The 18,564-nt window shown below is 38.9% G+C and overlaps 1 long non-coding RNA gene across 1 annotated transcript in view; it reads right to left on the reverse strand.

Annotated features, from left to right (window-relative positions):
- Positions 1-12,989: 12,989 nt before the first annotated feature.
- The window catches only part of LOC115305916, an 11,267-nt gene continuing 5,692 nt past the window's right edge, over positions 12,990-18,564 (reverse strand). The window contains exons 2-3 of the long non-coding RNA XR_003915086.1: positions 18,398-18,450; positions 12,990-13,020 (exon numbers count right to left, since the gene is read on the reverse strand). This is a non-coding gene — a long non-coding RNA (uncharacterized LOC115305916). The remainder of the gene's footprint in view (positions 13,021-18,397; positions 18,451-18,564) is intronic.

Raw genomic sequence — 18,564 nt, forward strand, 5'->3', positions numbered from 1 at the left:
GTCTCTGCCATGAAAATGAGTAACTCTAAGGAGGGGCTTAGCCTTTACCTGAAGCCCTTGAACAAAAGGACATGCAGAGCAGAGCTCAGCAGCCCTGTCTCTTCCCAAGATGCAGACCTGCGAGTGAGAGTGTTAGCTATTGCAAGCCACTGGGATGTTGGATCCTTTACCTCAAAGCGAGCTGACGGATGTAGGACATGAGCCCTTTCCTGACATTCCCTTTGCAGTTTTGTTCAAGGGAGAGAGTACAAATACATACATTAATTTGTTTTTGAAAAAAACCCCAATAATTATTTTAACTACAGCATTCCAAAAAATCTCAGCTTCTATGCCAAGTACAATGAGATGTATTTTTTCTTATTATAATGAAGCAATCACCGGCTCATGTTGAAACCTCAACTCAGTATATTTCCAATTGAAAAGCATTTCGCAAAAGAATAAAAGGTCACTGAGTCACTATAGTAGGACTCTATGATGTATCTGTAGTGAAATAATGAGTTAGATCAAACCATTTGTCATGCTTTCCCTAAGAGTGAACTGGACACTTTGGAAAGCTACGTATGAGTTATTGACATAAAGTGTACTACTGAGAAATGCGTCTTTATATTTCTCAGTTCACACGTAGCCAGTGATTCTTCAACTGGGTGCTGCGGCACATTAGCATGCAGTATCATTTAAGAGTACATCCCAGGTGATACACTAGTGATGTAACATTTGCTAACAATTTTCTTATTTTACGAATCACAGCGAAGTCAAGGTTATCCCTGTAATAACCACAGGCTTGCTCTCATCAAAATAAGTGTGAGAGAGTCACGGATGGAGTTGCGTGTAGCTCGCACCCCAGTCACCTCACAAAATCTCATGCTGGTTGGCTTGTGTGTCAGGCCAAACTGTAAGCTGCACTTGGAAATATGTTCCACGTAGTAACTTCAACTGTTGTGTGCAGCAGGGGGCAAGGTTGAAATCTCTTAAAACTCCTGTAAGAACTGATGCGGCGTCTAGTGGAGGTAAATCGAAGATCAGAAGTGGGGTGCCAAGGAGCAGAGGGGCCTCTGATCTTTGAGTTTGGAAACAGGGTAAGCGGAGGACAGGCGGAATGACACTAAAGAGCATGGGTAAAATGGCAGAGAGATCCTTCTGCTCAAAAATTTTTCCACCCTCATTTTTCTGTTTGCTTTAATACAAGTCGTCTTCTAAAATGCACACAGCAGGGCCCCTGGGTGGCTCAGTCCATTAGGCGGTTAAGCATCTGACTTTGGCTCAGGTCATGATCTCTCAGGTAGTGGATTCCAGCCCTGCATCAGGCTCTGTGCTGACAGCTCAGAGTTGGAGCCTACTTTGGATTCTGTGTCTCCTTCTCTCTGCCCCTCAACTACTCAGACACTATCTGTCTGTCTGTCTGTCTCTCGAAACATAAACATTAAAATCATTTTTAAATTGTTTAAAAAAATAAATAAAATTCACAAACCCACTAGGAAGAGTAGAAATTTAACTTTTCGAATGCTACAAGGAATAAGTCCCTGACAAGTCAGAGTGCAGTAAGAGGGATCTTTCTGGAGCTGGAAATGTTCAGGTGCAGAGGCGGCGTTGGCGAGGCAGCTCCTCTGGGTGAGCTGTATCTGATCTGTGTTGGGCTTTCCGCAGGTAGGAGTGACTGAAAGGACATATAATGCAACAGGACTTAAGGACATTTAGGGCTTTGGAAATCTTTTGCCAGTCTAATTTTCTTGCTTTACAGCCTGTCGTTCTCCTGTACTAACTCCCACATAGAACATGGTGAGTCCCCCAAGCACATCCCCCAAGACGGGACTTCTGCCTGGGCTGCTTTTCGTGCTGTCAGCCATAAATACTTACTGATTCCTTAATGTCTGTCTCAAGCGTCTCTGCCTCCATGACACCTCACTGATTCCCTTGACAGACGAAGCTTCCTCTTTTCCACTTTGTTCTTACTCTCCTGGTACTTCTCACATCGTCCTGTCATTATTTGTTTGGGTGCTATGGATATATTGAAAACAATGTCCAAGGCTTATTCATCTTTGTAATCTAATCCCCTTACCTGAGCATCTTACGCATAATGAACGTTCAATATAAACTGACCCTTGGGGTGGAGAGGAGCAGAGAGAAGAAGTCAGAAAAGTTATGTAGATGTGAGATGGCAGCGGAGAGCTTTCTAAATGAACTTCATCCACTGTGAAGGTTTCCCTAAGATGACAGCTGGTCCAGATACCCTGGGGATCCTTTTGCTTGCAGATTTTGATACCTGACAATAGTTGTAGATAGATTTTAGTGCTGCAAAGCATTCTCCCTCATAGGAGAGGCTGTGGCTGGCAGTGGGTATGTGGGCAACAGTCCTTCCCATACTGCCCACCTGTCTCTGACTTACGGACACCCAGTTGTGTAGACAGCTTGTGGCTGCTTGGCATCCTGCCTTTTTACCCACAAAGGATGTTGATTACTTTGGATCAAAAAAGCTCCCTCTTTCTGACTTTTACATGCCAGGTTGGCTGCAGAGGTGTTATGGACATTTCCCAGACATTTTTTTTCCTGCTCTAAGCTGGGCTTTCTTTTTTATGCTACATTTCCTTTGCTTTGATCTGCTTGTGGTCACCCTCACTTTGGCCTGTAAAGCCGCATTGTTTGGGGACCCTGCTGTCATGCATCCTTTGAGCACATCCCACCTGGCTATGCTGGTGGCAGAAGGCTTTCCTTTTTTGCCAGCTACATGAGTTTTGCTGTTGTGCTCTAAAGGGGCCATTATATGTTGCTTTATTGAAGAGTGTATGTGTGCACGTGGAGAGGGAGAAAGAGACAGCAAGTCAGAGAGAGGGAGAGTATTCTCTGCTGAACAATGTTAAGTCTCTGTAAGACTAACATAGAGGAAACAGAAAAAATTCTTTGTTCTAGGTTTCTGCCCATCATCCAGGGAACACCCTAAACCCTTCTTCCTCAGGCCGGAAAGTCATGGGCGTATCAAAAGATCTAATCTCAGAATTTATGGTGCTTAGGATATGAATTAAGTCTTTCAGATAGAATAACACCTCTGTCCATTCAAAGGATCTTCCCCTCACCCCACCCCACCCCTAAAGGCTCTGAAAGAGGGATTTGGGGGGGTGGGAATTCACTTAGCAGGCACAGGTACTTCAATGGACAGTGTTCTGTTCCCAGTGTACTGTTCTTTCCAGTACAGGTCTCCACCCCTCTGAGATCTTTGCAATGGCACCTGGAAGCCAGGTGGGATTCTGTCGCAGGTGAGGTCCTCAATCGCCGCTTACTTCTGCTTAGGCTTGACACCACAGTGAAATCTCCTGCAAGCCTACTTAGGCACAGAGACTCAAGGGATGTTGGATTTGAATGAAGTTTATAAAAGTCAAATCCAATGATTCTTACTCTGGGGCATGCATCAAAATTATTTTTCAAGCTGTATAGCGAGGGATTCCCCGGCCCAATATTGTAAGACCCTCATTTTGTAGGTATTGGGTGCTGACTCAGCTCAACAGGTGATTCTGAAGGGCAGCCAGTCTTTGCAACCCTGAGAAACAGGCAGAAAGCAGAACATGAAGATTATTTTCTGCTCAGTTCTATAAAGAAAATCAGTGACTAGGGTATTGAATTAGGAATGACTAAGTCTTCAAGCTTTTTATTGGAATAGCATATGGCATTAATTTTTTAACATGTTTTCTTTCCAAGAGATACTTCACCTCTTCCTGTGCCTCTTTCTAGGTACCAGTTATGAGGACATAGATGTTCCTGGAAAATGAAGTCAAGAAATTCATAAATGATATAGCTTTTTAATTTGGAATAAATTTCATGGGGTGGGGAAACAAGGGAAACAGAAGAACAGAGATCTTGGTTTTAGCTGTGCTGCTAAAAGCTGTAAGCTTCGCTGAGATTCTGTTTCCTCTCATGCAGTTTGACCAACGGGCTCGGAGAACCCTTCCGGTTCGGGGACCTCAAGCTTTCAGAGTCCCTTCCAAGCTCCTTATTGCCAGCGTCAACATGGTTTCTGAGTGCCATGGAAATCACCCCAACCTTCGTTATCTCCTTTCTCTGAATTCCTGCTACACTCAGTGGTCTCCATTTACAAGAATTGCTATATTCTCTCATAGTATTTTCTGTGTCATTGAATTTGTCTCTTAAAAGGTTCTGAGATACTTGGGAGGCAGTGCTGTTTCCTTCATCTCCTCACCCCTACTCAAAACGGTATTGACCGTATATGTATGAAGGAAGTAAATACAAAGAATCATAAACTCTTCGAGTTGGAGACCACTTGAGAAATCACCGATTGTGCCCATTTATATCCATGAGGAAGTGAGGACCAAGAGCTGATAACCATTCACGCAGGCAGCCAGTGGTAGAATGAGGGATATCACCACGTTTGTTTATTTCCAGGGCAAATGTATTTTCTCTGCCTTAGGTCTTTGGTTGGTTGATTAGAAGGCACTGGATTAACACTAGGAACTCCAGCAAAACTAGCTACATCTTACTGACTCATTACGAATTTCTCCAAAAAGTCTACTTAGTGGAATAGTTTGATCATTTTATATCAAAGTTTATTTTTGCTTTAATCAGTAACTACCTCAAAATATACCTTAGAGATATTATCAAAATTGTCTTAAAACCAGCATAAAGGATTGTTATTAAGGAGAAAGATACCTGCGGTGCCATTACTCTATTTTTAAAGGATAGGGAAGAATTTAGTTAAGGAAAAGTACTTCAAGGTCATAAGAGTCTATTGCAAATCAGGGTAGAAAAAACAGCTTTATCTTCTGCATTCAGCAGCACACACTTTGCCTGGTCTAAAGAAATAGATGATGTGTTTTCAAATGAAGAAATGATGTGATTAACATTTTCTTTGCTTAAAGTTAAAAATAGAAAGGGTTGACTTCAGTCATCACTTGGTTGTTGGGGACAGAGGTAAGGGGACATGGACTCAGCAGGCCAGCTCAGCTTGTTTTCAACCAAATATCACTAGGCAAGCACCATTCTCTGCCCCCTATGTTCTGGGCTGTCCCTTAACTGCTGGACTACTAAGTATAGGCTCAGATATTTTTAACCTTTTTTTTTAAGTTGTTAGCATTGGTCTATAAATAGATTCCTGAGAATCTCAAGTTCTAATAATAATAACTGGTCATTTTTTTCCTCCTGAGAAATTAAACCATTTTATGGCTGCTATTCAAATCACTTAAAGTTAATTATTGTTCCTAAAATTTGTCCTCGTACGCTATAAGGTGGTAGTGCTGTCCGTTCAGCTCACGTATGCTGCTGCCCTTACTTTCTGTCACTGGCTCTCAACTAGGGACTCATTTGCCTCCCAAGGGACCTTTGGAAATATCTGGAGACATTTTTGATTGTTACAACTGGTGGCAGGGGTGTATGTACCACAGAGATCAGAGATACTGCTATAAATCCAGCAATGCACTGGACAGCCCCTCACAAAAAAGAATTTGTTCCAGAAGGTTGATAGTGCTAAAGTTGACTAACCTTGCTTTATAATAAATATTCACATAAAGATATTATCTAATCCATATAGATGGAAATCATTACTGCTAATTTAAATCTACACCTATTAATATACATCAAATAATGAGTGTCTGATACTGTGTTAATCCTGCTTATCACCATCCCTTCATCTGTCAAGGTTATGAGCTGACGTTTTGTTCTGAAAAGAATATGAGGACTCCTGAACAGTTCTGTTCTGGTCAAAAGATAAATGAATATGAAATAATTTTGTCAGCATTTCTGATGAAGGTTTTCAGCAGTTAGGTTCTAGTAAAAAGTAATTCCAAAAACTAGTTGTCATCAAAGCTTAGTAAACGGTCCCCTAACCTCTGATCTCTGAAACAGGTTTGTGATAACGTGCCGATGAATTCATTGCTGCTGCAAGACGTCAGTGCTAATTCTATTTTTAGTTACTGTTTGTAGCAATTAATTGAGAAATGAGAGAGAAAAATATTTTTTTAAGCTAAAATTTAGTCTGTGGCTCTCTGGCTGCAATTCCCAGTGCACTGTGATTCTGCCTTTAAATGTAATTTCAAAACAGCTGTAATAGCAAATTAGTTTCTTTCTATTAGTTAAGTGATTATACACCAATCAGAACTGAATACACACACTATTAAGTTTATAATTATATTTGAGTATTTCACAGTCCACGTCATCTTCCTTTAGAAATCCTCGAGTGCTCCCTCACTCACATTTCTTCTTGAAGGGAGTATTTCACCAAATGTTGAAAGATGGTTATCTCGGTTCAGAATATTTAAAGTCAGTCTCAGAGGTGAATCAAATGGTTGATAAGTTTTCAAGGTCGGTCTTCATTACTCAGACCTCAGTCAGACTACAGTTTAACAGTGAGCGAAATTTACTGTTGATAGCAATTTTCTGGTAAAGGTGCAGGGACTTGGCTATCTCTATCCATTTCTTAGGGGACAGGGATTTGAGTCCCTGCTATCTCCTTGTCATAACAAAGACCAAATAATAAATGAGTTGGCCATGACACAGTGGCCAGGTTTAGAGGAAATCCTTACAAGGTTACACAGATAGCTATAAAGGACTTGGATTCGGTTACCTTTTCTGGGAACCAAATGTGGCAAAGGGATAGATTTGTTTCTCTTCATGGAACTTGATTTCTATAGCTTTCACATTGTAATTCTTTTATAATGCAACTTGCTATTGCATAAATTCAATTATATTTGTTCAATGAATATTTATTAGGAGCCTGCCATGCTCTTCAATTTATAACAATTCTGTACAGTAGAAGCTTGAAGGATAGAATGGTGAGAGAGATTGTCAGTGAGAAAACACTGTGGCATAGTGGTGACAATACCGAGACTTTGGAGTCAGACAGACAGACCTGTGCTCAGACCCAAGCTCTGGGCTTAACCAACATGTGATCCTGGAAGGTTGTCTCATTTCTCAGAATCTGGGTTTCTTTATTTATTGGATGGGAAGCTACTTTACTCTAGTGGTCAACTGGAGCAGAGACTCTAAAATCAGACTGCACACTTTCAATTACCTGTCCACCACTTGTAAAATATTAGGCAAGTGCCTTAATCATGCTACGCTCCACTTTGTCCTTTGAAAAATAGAATGGAATGTCATTATATTTTAAAAACTCTTAACATAATTTGTAGTTTACCGAAGGCGATAAGTGGATGAGAAGGGTCATCATCATTAATAAATACTCCAGTGTTAAAAGTAGTTAATCGGGGCGCCTGGGTGGCTCAGTCAGTTAAGCATCCGGCTTCGGCTCAGGTCATGATCTCACGGTTCATGGGTTCGAGCCCCGCGTCGGACTCTGGGCTGACAGCAAGCTCAGAGTCTGGAGCCTGCTTCGGATTCTGTGTCTCCCTCTCTCTGACCCTCCCCTGCTTGTGCTGTCTCTCTCTGTCTCTCAAAAATAAATAAAAAATATTTTTAAAAAATTAAAATAAAAGTAGTTAATCACAGACTGGTTACTTTTAGGTGTCTAATATATATATTCACATGGTATTGATTTGATTTCAATTACCTCTTTTGTGATTTTTATGGATAATTTTCTGATGGTAGAATTTCATTATTGTGGCAATTTTGGAGAAGATATTTTTAGGCAAGAATACCTTCACACCATATGTGCAGTTTCATCTTTTGGAGATACATGAAGCTGATACCTGAGAGTCCCAATTAACTTTCTGGTCCCAAGGTTAAATTATTATGCTTTTCTTAAAACTTTCCCCAAATTATAGTTACTCCATTTTGAATCATATTCCTCAAAGTAATGTAGTTACATAGCCCAGAAACACAGCATGAATTCTTCATGTTATTGCTTCTTTTGTTTGTGCATCCCAAGAATACGCTTCCTTTTTTCACTAATAACAGAACCATTCCTGACACCTGTTTAGCTTGAGGTCAACTATGTCTGTGACTCTCCCTTTGTAGCTCCATGATCTCAGCTGTTTCTTGAATTTTTGCACTTTGCCTCTCATGTCAGAATGCACTTTTGTGCTAGTTGAAAGTCATTATTTTTATTTCTGACTCTTTGTTGCCAGGGTCATTGGAAACCTAATTTTATCTTTCAGGGTGAGTGACTCACCTTCTCTTCCACCCCTGGTGGTTATATTATCTGTAGATATAATGAGTACTTCTTTCTTCCTGAGATAAGTGATAGAAGAAGCTACTAAATGACTTAAAGCTCAGGATGATCTTCTGCAAGAATTTTAATTTAAAAAGACTTTAGGGATACAAGCAATCATTTGCTTAAATCAATTGAAACAAAAGAAACATACTCTTAAGAGCTCAAAATCAAGTAAGACAAACAAAAATATTTTTATTTACTTTTTAAAATTCTGGACATAACCTAAGTATTTAGAATTACAAAGTTTACTCATACCAATTGAGCATTGAGCATTTCAAGTGAGGATATTTGGACTGGGTTTTGAAAGGGATGAAGGATATATTCAATGACATACGACATCAGTTAAAAGACCTCACTTAAGTGAAACACCAGCAGAGAACTAGGAAATGAGCTTCAGATAGTCCTGAACAGAGTGCTCTGGCCCATATGACAAGCATTCTATTCTTGGAATTGCAAAGATCTGAGGTGACCCACACCCATGCTCTAGTTTTTTTCACATCCTGTATTAACTGTATCTTTTCTATATTTTCATGTTTTGACATCTAGGACTTTGTTGATCCTGGAGGGACTGCTCGTTCTAAGTTTAGCCAATTTTTAGAGACAGTAAACCTCTTGCCTGGAAGCATGATTTACACTGCAAACCAGTCTAGAACCCACACCCCAACCACCTCTGTATGTACCTCTTACACTCTGAGCCACTATCCACTTGCTATCAGCCACCATGTTGGGGGGACAGCCCCTAGACCTCACAGTCTGCTGGAATTATTCAGATGAGCCAAGGCAAAGCCTGTTTACCCTGCCTTGCTTGTTCTTTCCCAAGGAAAGCACAATAAAGGTGCTTGCCCACAGCATCTCCCTTTTCCCTCTATCTATTGGTGCCCTGTCCCTGGTGCTTGTCCATGTGTCCCTGCTTGGTGTGGCATGCCCTGTCTTCTTGGAAACTGTCAGCAATAAAGTATCTTTTGAGTGGCAATTGTCTGTGATCTGTTAGCCTTATGCTACTTAAATAATAATAAATTCTACTGTAGCACATACTTCTAAAAAGTTTGGCCCCCTAATTTTCTAATCATAATAGGTGATGATTTGGAAATCATAATCATAATTTCCTAATCATCATAGGTTCAATTCCTAGAATTGAAGGAAGGTCCTGGAACCACCTAAGTTGGTGGTATTATAGGATGCCACTTCTTATTGGTTGAATACATGGCTTCCTGTCAAGTGATATGGAGAATGTGTATGCGGAGTCAGAAAACAGTATAATGTTCTTCTGCCTGCTTTTTAAATTTTATTTTTATTTTATTTTTTCACTTTCATCTCTCATTGCTGTCTACAAACTCACATTTCAGACCCATTTGTACCCATTGTGTGCTGTCCTTAGCTCTACAGAATCTTCATTCCAATTTTGATATTGTGAAGGATAATAACAGCAACACAATAAATGATTTTTAGAAAGCCAACATAAAACAAACTCTATACTAGTGCTCTATGTCTCTTATTACAAACTGATGTTTATGGAGGTCATGGAACTTGTGCCAAATCACCTAGCCAATAACTAATAGAAGCTGGATTCAGGTTGAACTGTGTAAAATATCTCTTTTGTTTCTCTTACCTTGTTCACTACAGCTTGAATATAAGTATACATTTTTAGTTCTAGCTTGAAGAGGACAAGCTAATGTCTGGATGCCATGTCCTTTGGTGCTACGAGCTCAATGATTTTCCCCTGTGGAGAATTCATGAATTTTTTCTGTTTTGAAAGTGCATTGCTTATGTTTCAAATTACACATATCACAGTCATAATTATATTAGAGCTAGGTATACATATATCATCAATTCAATTAGCTTGTGGGCTATATGGAAGCAGAAACTGTTCCTCATCTTTGTATTCATCATAGTACTTAGCCTAGGGCCTTGAGCTTATTAAGTATACAATAAATATTTGTTGAATTGATGTGAATTGAGGATCAAATGCATTAATGCATGTTAAATCTGTTTGTAAGTCACTAGCCACATGAAAGACAATATGATTATTTGAGTCCTGGACTGTAGAGAAGGAAGAGAGACAGAGTGTGTGTTGGAGGGGAAAAGGGTGGGGAGACCCCATCTCAAGAGATTCTCAGATCTTTTTGAAAGTGAAATAAAATCATCAAAAGGTAAATTAGTAAAGTTTTCATTTAATATGGAAATTTGGTAGTACCCCTAGTGCAGACTTTTCTAAATTTCCACTGAAAATCTTTAAAAAGGTAAAGGAAAAAAGAAGAAATCTTATAGTAACATTGAAGGTGCAGACTCACAGAAAAAAGGCCAAATCTGGGAAAAAACTACTGGAAGAGGTTAATTGTACTTTCATCAGTTAGATATCATTATAAATAAGAGAATCCTCAAACAGTGAATAAAACATAAGGACGTTTATTGTTTACTTAACAAAGAGCCAGAAGTTAGGTGTTCCCTGTCTGTATGCTTCAACTGACTAATATCAACACCAAGAAACAAGGCTGGGGTTTTTACTGCTGTTTTCAGTGCATCGGTATTTTGTCCTTAGGTTTTCATCTCATTGTCTCAGGGTCACTGCCACAGCTCTAGATATTACATTCCAACACAACAGTATCTCAAGCAGGAAGGAAGAGGGGAGGAACAAACATAAAGTGTTTCCTTACCTGCTTTTCTTTTATTAGGGAGGAAAAATCACTCCCTACCCACACCCCAACCAGGCTTTGGGAGACTTCCCTTTATATTATTACCTGGAACTGGGTCACATGAGCACTCCCTAGCTCATTTATTTTCAAAGGTAAGTAGAATTGTCGTGACCAAAAATTAGTCTAGGGATAAGCACACTTTCACGCACATGCATACATGCATGCATAAGTAATCATGGTTCTTCTAGCAATGAAGAATGGGTGAACAGCTGTTGCGTGATCAACCAACAGTGGCTTTTATAAAACTGGATTGAGAGAATTTTGCCTGTCACATGCTTTGCCTCATAAAACATGGCAGCCCTACCTATACAGAAGACCATTAGAAGATCCTTTTTCTGCACCTTAATGTCTGGGTAGAGATCCTGGACCAGTCCCCACCAGAAAACTAAGCAAACCCCATCTATTCTCAAGGTTTCATACTTGAGACTGTCAGTTCTCTAATTTGTTCATATTTCTGAATTCAAATGTGCCAGGTTCTGCATGTTTAAGACCACTACAACTTCCAGGGGCACCTGATTGGCTTAGCCAATACAGCATGACATTTGATCTCAGGGTCAGGAGTTCTAGCCCCATGTTGGGTGTGGAGACTACTTTAAAAGAATAAATAAAATAAAATAAAATAAAATAAAATAAAATACTACAACTTCTAGAAGGCAAGAGGCAAAATGTAGGAGAAACTAGGTATGGTATCTTGGAAGTGTACTGTCCACAAGTCAAAGATTGTGTTTGGGCATAGAAATTGGTTGGAAATGGTGCATTTTGGAGATTATAGCTTTTTATGAACTGCTCTGCTTCAGAATATTAGAGCATCAAGCTGTGGGATTATCTGAAATTCTATCTTGTGTTTATTAAAACAAACATCACTATGGATGAAAGCATGCTACATTCTGGAAATCAAATACTTTTTAGGCATATTAATTTGTTTAGTATTAATATTTGAGAAGGCAGTTTTACCAAAGAACACACAGATGGGCAGTGAGTCAACCAGTATAGCTATAGATTTTTTTTTCTATAGTCAATGACTTCTTATTTGAAAAAGACAAGTGGAAAAGAAATAACATGTGGGGCTTATATGTAAATATTATAAAGCAAGGGAAAAGAACATTGCACTGAAATTTAGAAAGAGCATACATTTTTAAATAATTATAGGTAATAAAAGAATAAATGCTTGTTCTACAATGGGTAGTACTTGATATAGAGTGGCCACAAGAAGAGCACAGTTAAGATAATAAAATGAAATAAAAGTAGAGATGGATGATCGAAGAAGATGCTGAGGGAAAGTATCTTAGTGTCATCTCTGTGGGTAAACCTCATCCTCCTGGGTTTCACTCAGCTAATTCTCTTCTGCCTCCTTGCATTTCCTAACACTAGGGAAAGTATTTCCTGTGCCATATCTGTTGCCACAGAATTTAATTGGAATTGCTTCATTTGCCTGATAATAACCTAATAAAGCATTGTTTGTTAAAATAACTAAAGTTTCACAAACTTGGGATACTATGAGGGGAGGATTTAAATAAAAATGTATCAGTAAGGAAATGTTAATTTATGTTTGAAATCTTAAATGATCCCTAACTTTTAGGGGCTTAAAATTATAAAATTTCTCACTCATGTCACATGTCCCTCTTGGGTGGGCAAGGAGAGATATCTCTCCATTACCTCATTCCAGGAACTAGGCTGTCAGGGCAGTCATCTTGAAAGAGGGCGAAAAATGACCATTGGATGGTCATGCCTTAGGAATTAAATGTCCTGGCTCATAATAATTTGTGTTACTTCTATTCACAAATCATTTGCCAGATGGAATTTAATAATGCCAACCAACCATAAGGAAGCTAGGAGTATAATTCTACTTGTGACTAGAAGGTGAGAGGTTAGAAGTATTAGTGGACAGCACTGAGGACAATCACATTCTACCTATTTGGTCACAAATATTTGGCTCATTATTTCCTACAAGTAACATATAGTCTCTCTTTCCCCATGGGAGAAATTTATAAAGTTTTATCCAGTCATAACATCGAGTTGTTTTCTAAGTCCTTTGGATGATTCCTTATGGTTTCTAAATTGTTGAGTGGAGGGAGAGCCACAGTGATTTCTTCATTGGGTCCAGTGGTGGCTCCTCTTGATCCATAGATCCATAGAGCTGAGAAGGCTAGTTATCTGTTTTCCCCAACCTAATATACTATGGCTGAGTAGGACAACTGGAGTAAATATTCTTGTTTGGAACTGGAAAGAAAGGAGAGTTGCAGAAGTCACTGATTCATAGCAATTCTGAAATTCTCCGAGGCAGAATTTGCAAGAGCCCGTTATCCTGGCGTTGTGGACTATTCTTTGCATTCCCAGGAGGGGCTCCTTTGTCCATTGGTCTCTAGGCCCTTAGCTTTACCCTGTCTGAGCTTCTTTCTTTCCCATTATCCAATTTGACTCCATCTAAATGGGAGGATTAGAGAATATGCTTTCTTCTTACTTGAATTGCTTATCGGTCTGCTTGCTTTGCAAAGGTTAGGGCTCCAAGTGTCATTTTAAGTCTTCGAGAGTTAATCATTTCTTCCCCATTCTCTGTTCTCCTCCTCCCTCACAGACTCCTGACTTATTTTACATTACAAATGTTTTTAAAAGTCTTCTTATTTATTTGATTCCACTCATTCTATTTGACATTCTCTCTATATATATTTCTATATACATCCTCTATATATCTCTATAGACAATGATATATAGACATAGATACAGATATACATATGGATATATAATAGCCACACTGGAGATTTTTTCTCCTTGAACAATTTTGACAAAGTGAAGACATTTTCCAGGTTTCATCTCAATCCGTTCAGAGATTTTAACAATATGTTTAAAGACATGTCTTTAAATTAATACTTGCTCTTAGACTAAGTTTTAATTTTTTCCTATTTGTAACTGAGAAATACTTGCATTCCAACTTTGAGTCCCTGAATGTATAAACTTTATTTTCTGCTATTCCTGCTTATACCTGGACTAGTTCTTTTCTGAGACTACCCTTTTCTTTTACCTTTTTGCCTAGCAAAGTACAACACACATTGGCTGGGATACATTGCTAGTATTCCAATCTCTCCTGGGAAATGCAGGTTCATTAGGTGCATGGTCTGTCTTATAAATTATTGCATTCAATATTGTGGTGGTAAACATTTAATAGCCAGTCCCTAAGGAAAAAAAAGAGCTGTGATTTGTAGTGCTTCCCAGTTTCACTGGTATAGTTCTCCCACCATGGCAGATGCAAGTTACCAAAGCATTATGAAACCTGGAACTGGAAAGAGATACTCACAAGTAGTTCTTTTGGGCAGAGGCCAGCTCCAGCACCCCACAGACTGCAGGGGATTGTTCTGCCCAGTGTTTTGCCATTTCTTTACTTAAAGTATCATCACTCCAGTCTTTCTCACAACATGCTTCCCAGCCCAAAGCCAATGCCATATATTTTACAGCAACTCTTGGGCTAGAGCACCAATTGGGTCTACCTGGAACACTGCACACCAGCCCCTTGTGTGGAAAAAGAACTATGGAAGGCACCTAGATGGGTTGCTTTCAGAAGTGATTGCACACTTCTGTTCATAACCTGTTGGCTAAAACTAGTGATAAAACCAGAAGGATAAAAGGAAGGTGAAGAAGAAGTGTGAATGTACTATGTATCTGGAAGCAGAGAACAGAAAATATTTGGTGGTCAGCACTGATAGCTATCACAAGGTTAACAACAGTAGAGGTGCCTACAGCCCCACATTTATACCCCTTACCAGGCAACTTGAGTATTATTTTCTATCTTATATATAAGATTTTAAGAGTAGAAACTAACAAAATACACAATAGCAGTAATTCTCTCTTACCATGCTCTGCTTCATATCATGACCCAACAGAAACATCTGAATATTCATGAAGTCACCGTCTAACATGAGGATATACTGTATGATACCAAATAGGTTGAGAAAACACACACATGTAAAATGCCATAAGGAAATAAGAAAATTGTTATCACTGAAATCTTTGAGTAGTGATTTTCTGAGCTTTAAAAATTTTACTTTTTTCAAATTTTATGTTTCACAGCTGAAAACATGTACTTCCTTTATAATGAGATAAAATCAGATAATAAAAAGCTCATATAACTTTGCAAAATCTATTTTAATATAGATATGCCAAAAAACAGAGTGGAAAACCTAGATAGAAGTCATCAAAATATTCTCAGTGTTTGTTTCTGGATATGATTTTCAAAATTTTTTTTCTCCCTTCAGATTTGCTATAATAATTCCATATTAGTATTATATTTTAAAAAGGAGAAATGGGGCACCTTCTCCCTCATTACTCTTTATCTTTGTAATTCATTGTATTTTATTATTATAATTATGAACAAACAACATCATGCTGAAAAAATTTCCTTTTTCAATATTTTCACTGCTATAATATCTATGTTTAGTGTCTTTCATTTCCAGTGAGAGGCAGATATACAAAATAAAAATTATATCTTTGTTTCTGTATCCGTGTCTCTGTCAGTTCTTCTATTGTGTCCCTTTTGAAAAGCTTGCACCAAACCAGAAGGATGGCTGGTCACTGCACATCAAGACTCATGTTTTAAACATTTAACATCACTAATCATCAGGAAAATTCAAATTAAAGTATCATGAGGTACTACTGCATACCTATTAGAGTATCTAAAATTAAATGCATTGACAATTCCAAGTCCCGATAAGGATGTAGAGCTTCTGGAACTCTCACATATTGCTGCTGGGAATGGAAAATGGCACAGCCACTCTAGAAAACAGTTTCTCAGTTTCTTACAATGTAAACATTACATGTGTCCTGTGACCTAGTAATTCTAGTTTCAGGCGTTTAAACTCTAGAAAACTGAAAATTTATGTTTATACAAATTTGCTATATTTATGCCAGCTCTATTATCAATCTCCAGAATTGGAAGCAGCCCAAATTTCTTTCAGTCTATAAGTGTATAAGCAAACTATAGTACATTCGTACAATGGAACAGTACTCAGCAATAAAAAAGGAACGAGCTACTGATACACACAGCAACTGGATGAATCTCATACACACTAAGTAAAAGAATCCAACCTCAAAAGATTATATACGCTATGATTCCATTTACGTCATATTTCAAAAACCCAAAACCATATTGGCAGAGAAGTATTAGCTAGTGCCAGGGATTAGGGATGAGAAGAGGTATGATTATAAGGGATAACAAGAGGGAAGTTGAGAGGGAAAAAAGAGATTCAGTCAATTGTCCCCTATTCAAAAATTTCCTTAAAAACACCTGTCAGTCATTTCTTTACACATTTCCTTTGATTTTCATTATGGACCTTATAACTACTGAGAATCATTTGTGTATTTACATTCATTGTGTACTCAATCTCTCCCCCCATTAGAATGTTAGATCCACAAGAGTATGGTCCTCTTCTGTCTCATTTTCCAGTATCTTCCGAGCATTTAGATCAGTGCCTGGCACATAGTAAGCGCTCACCGTTTGTTTGTTCACTGCATGCATGCTAGACAATTGGTTTATTTTGACCAGGAAAAATGATCTACAGGAGTAGAAAGAGCAATACTGGATTCTTCCCTGGACTTAATGTTCAGAGAAACCATATCAGTCATCAGATCTGAAGTAGTAGGAAAGGCCTGAAAAAGGAAGGTAAGGACATGTTTCCCAAGTGCAGGAGGTACTCAAGAAATGATTTGTAAAACTGAACATTGAGAGAGTGGACAATGCTCTTTCTAACTTTAGGAGGTCACTTGTTCAGGCTAGAGGTCAATGTGCATTCAGGGCAAAAATCTTGCTGTCTCCTTTGTCTCCGCTATTGCAGTATCTACGATAAGGTTGCACCTCTGGGTGTTAAGTAGGCTCTCTAATGTCTGTTTTGCTACCCCACAGAATCACAGTGTGTATGTGTGTGGCTTTTTGAAGGTCCCAGAGGGCACTACTGCTCAGTTTAAGCAATTACAATGTCAGTTTAGAACAATGCCTGCTCTCCTGCTTCAGAAATCAAAATGCCCTAGGGCTTAAGTGAACAACACACGGCATCCTGGATAATGGATGGGTTCTTTAAGACAAGCAACTTGAGAGTAATGGGAAGGTGGCTTAAAGAGAGAACACTGATCAAATATGTCAGTGGAAGAAAGCGTTATGGATACTAAGTTTGTGTACTGAATGTCACTTCGGGATTAGTTTAAACAGCATAATCCTAAAAGTTTTCTGGAATTTCCAGTTAGTCAGGCTTTACAGTATTTTATCTTCAGGTAAAAGCCATTCTGGGGGGCTCAGCTTTTTCGTATCACCACGGTTATTTGGGGATGGGCCTGCGGCAGCGTCCTTTGAGTGAGCTGGCAGGTGGCCCACTCACTGTGTCTTTGGTGTCCTCAGTCAACACCACACACATCCCCTTGTGAGAAACCCACTGTCTCTGAAGATGAAACGGAAACAGAAATTGTCTACTCCAGAAGATATTTACATGTGCTCCCACGTCGTGTTCTCAGTGAGACCTCTCTGGCCAATCTATCTAAAATCTCTCCCTCCTGACACTTCATATCCTTTTCTTTGGCTCCACTCATTTTCTTTGTACTTACGACTATCTAAAAAAAAAAGAAAAAAGAAAGAAGATAACTTAGTGTTTGTCTGCCCTCTCCACCAGAGTGTAAGTTCCAGAAGGGCAGATAGTCATGTTTGCTTAATTCACAGCTTTATGCCCCAGGGTCTAGAAAATTAAGTGTTATGTGGCAAATACTCATTTAGTACTTTTTGAATGAATAAATTAAACTGTACACGGATACATTTATAATCCCTCAAAACAGCCTCATTAGATTCATTAAGCTTGTTAAAAAGATGCTGTTATTTTAAAATTTTTATTTATTTGAGAGAGAGAGAGAGAGAGAGAGAGAGAGAGAGAGTGTGTGTGTGTGTGTGTGTGTGTGTGTGTGAGCGAGCAGGGGAGGGACAGAGAGAGAAGGAGAGAGAGAATCCCAAGCAGGCTCTGTACCATCAGCACAGAGCCCAGCACGGAGCTGTATTTCACCAACTGTGAGATCATGACCTCAGCCAAAATCAAGAGTCAGATGTTCAACTGACTGGGCCACTCAGGCACCCCTAGCATGCTGTCTACTGTTGACTGAAAACCTTTCTACCGTTGATTACTTGCCTCCTTTATAATTCATAATGTAAGGTCTAAGATGACAAGCTCTTTGGAAATTTTTAGAACATAAAACAGCAGACACTTCTTGAAATGAATGAATGAATAGATGAATGAATGAATATATGAAATAAGTTTTGGAACTCCTCTTTCAGACCTGCATTCAGAATCAGTCTATGGCCTGGATAAGCAAATTTGTCTAATGATTTCTTACCCATATTTTGCTTCTGACTGCAAGTTGCTATGCTTAGTGAGTTGTTCCTAGAGCAAAGTCATGTCCACACCATAACTTTGCTTCTAGACAGTCTTTCTTATACCCTATTACAGACAATGGAAGATGGGGAAAGGTAAATAAACAGACCTAAATCCTGCCGCGTGACACTCTCATAAACTTTGACTTCAATTTAACATCTAGGGACACATTTGGGTGATGAGCATTTGGCAAGCTGCCTTACATTTTGCTGCGGTGTGTAGCACAGACTAGCTGAAATTCCAGTCTTTAAGAATCCTGGGGGAAGAGTACAAACATGAAATATTAGAAATCCTTAATTATGTCTCCTGAATTTACTCTGCTTGAAGTCTAATTGCTGAAAATATCCCTTCCTCCAATGTTAGTGGTCTT

The sequence above is a fragment of the Suricata suricatta genome, chromosome 11 (assembly GCF_006229205.1).
Source record: "Suricata suricatta isolate VVHF042 chromosome 11, meerkat_22Aug2017_6uvM2_HiC, whole genome shotgun sequence".
In the NCBI taxonomy this organism is placed as follows: Eukaryota; Metazoa; Chordata; class Mammalia; order Carnivora; family Herpestidae; genus Suricata; species Suricata suricatta.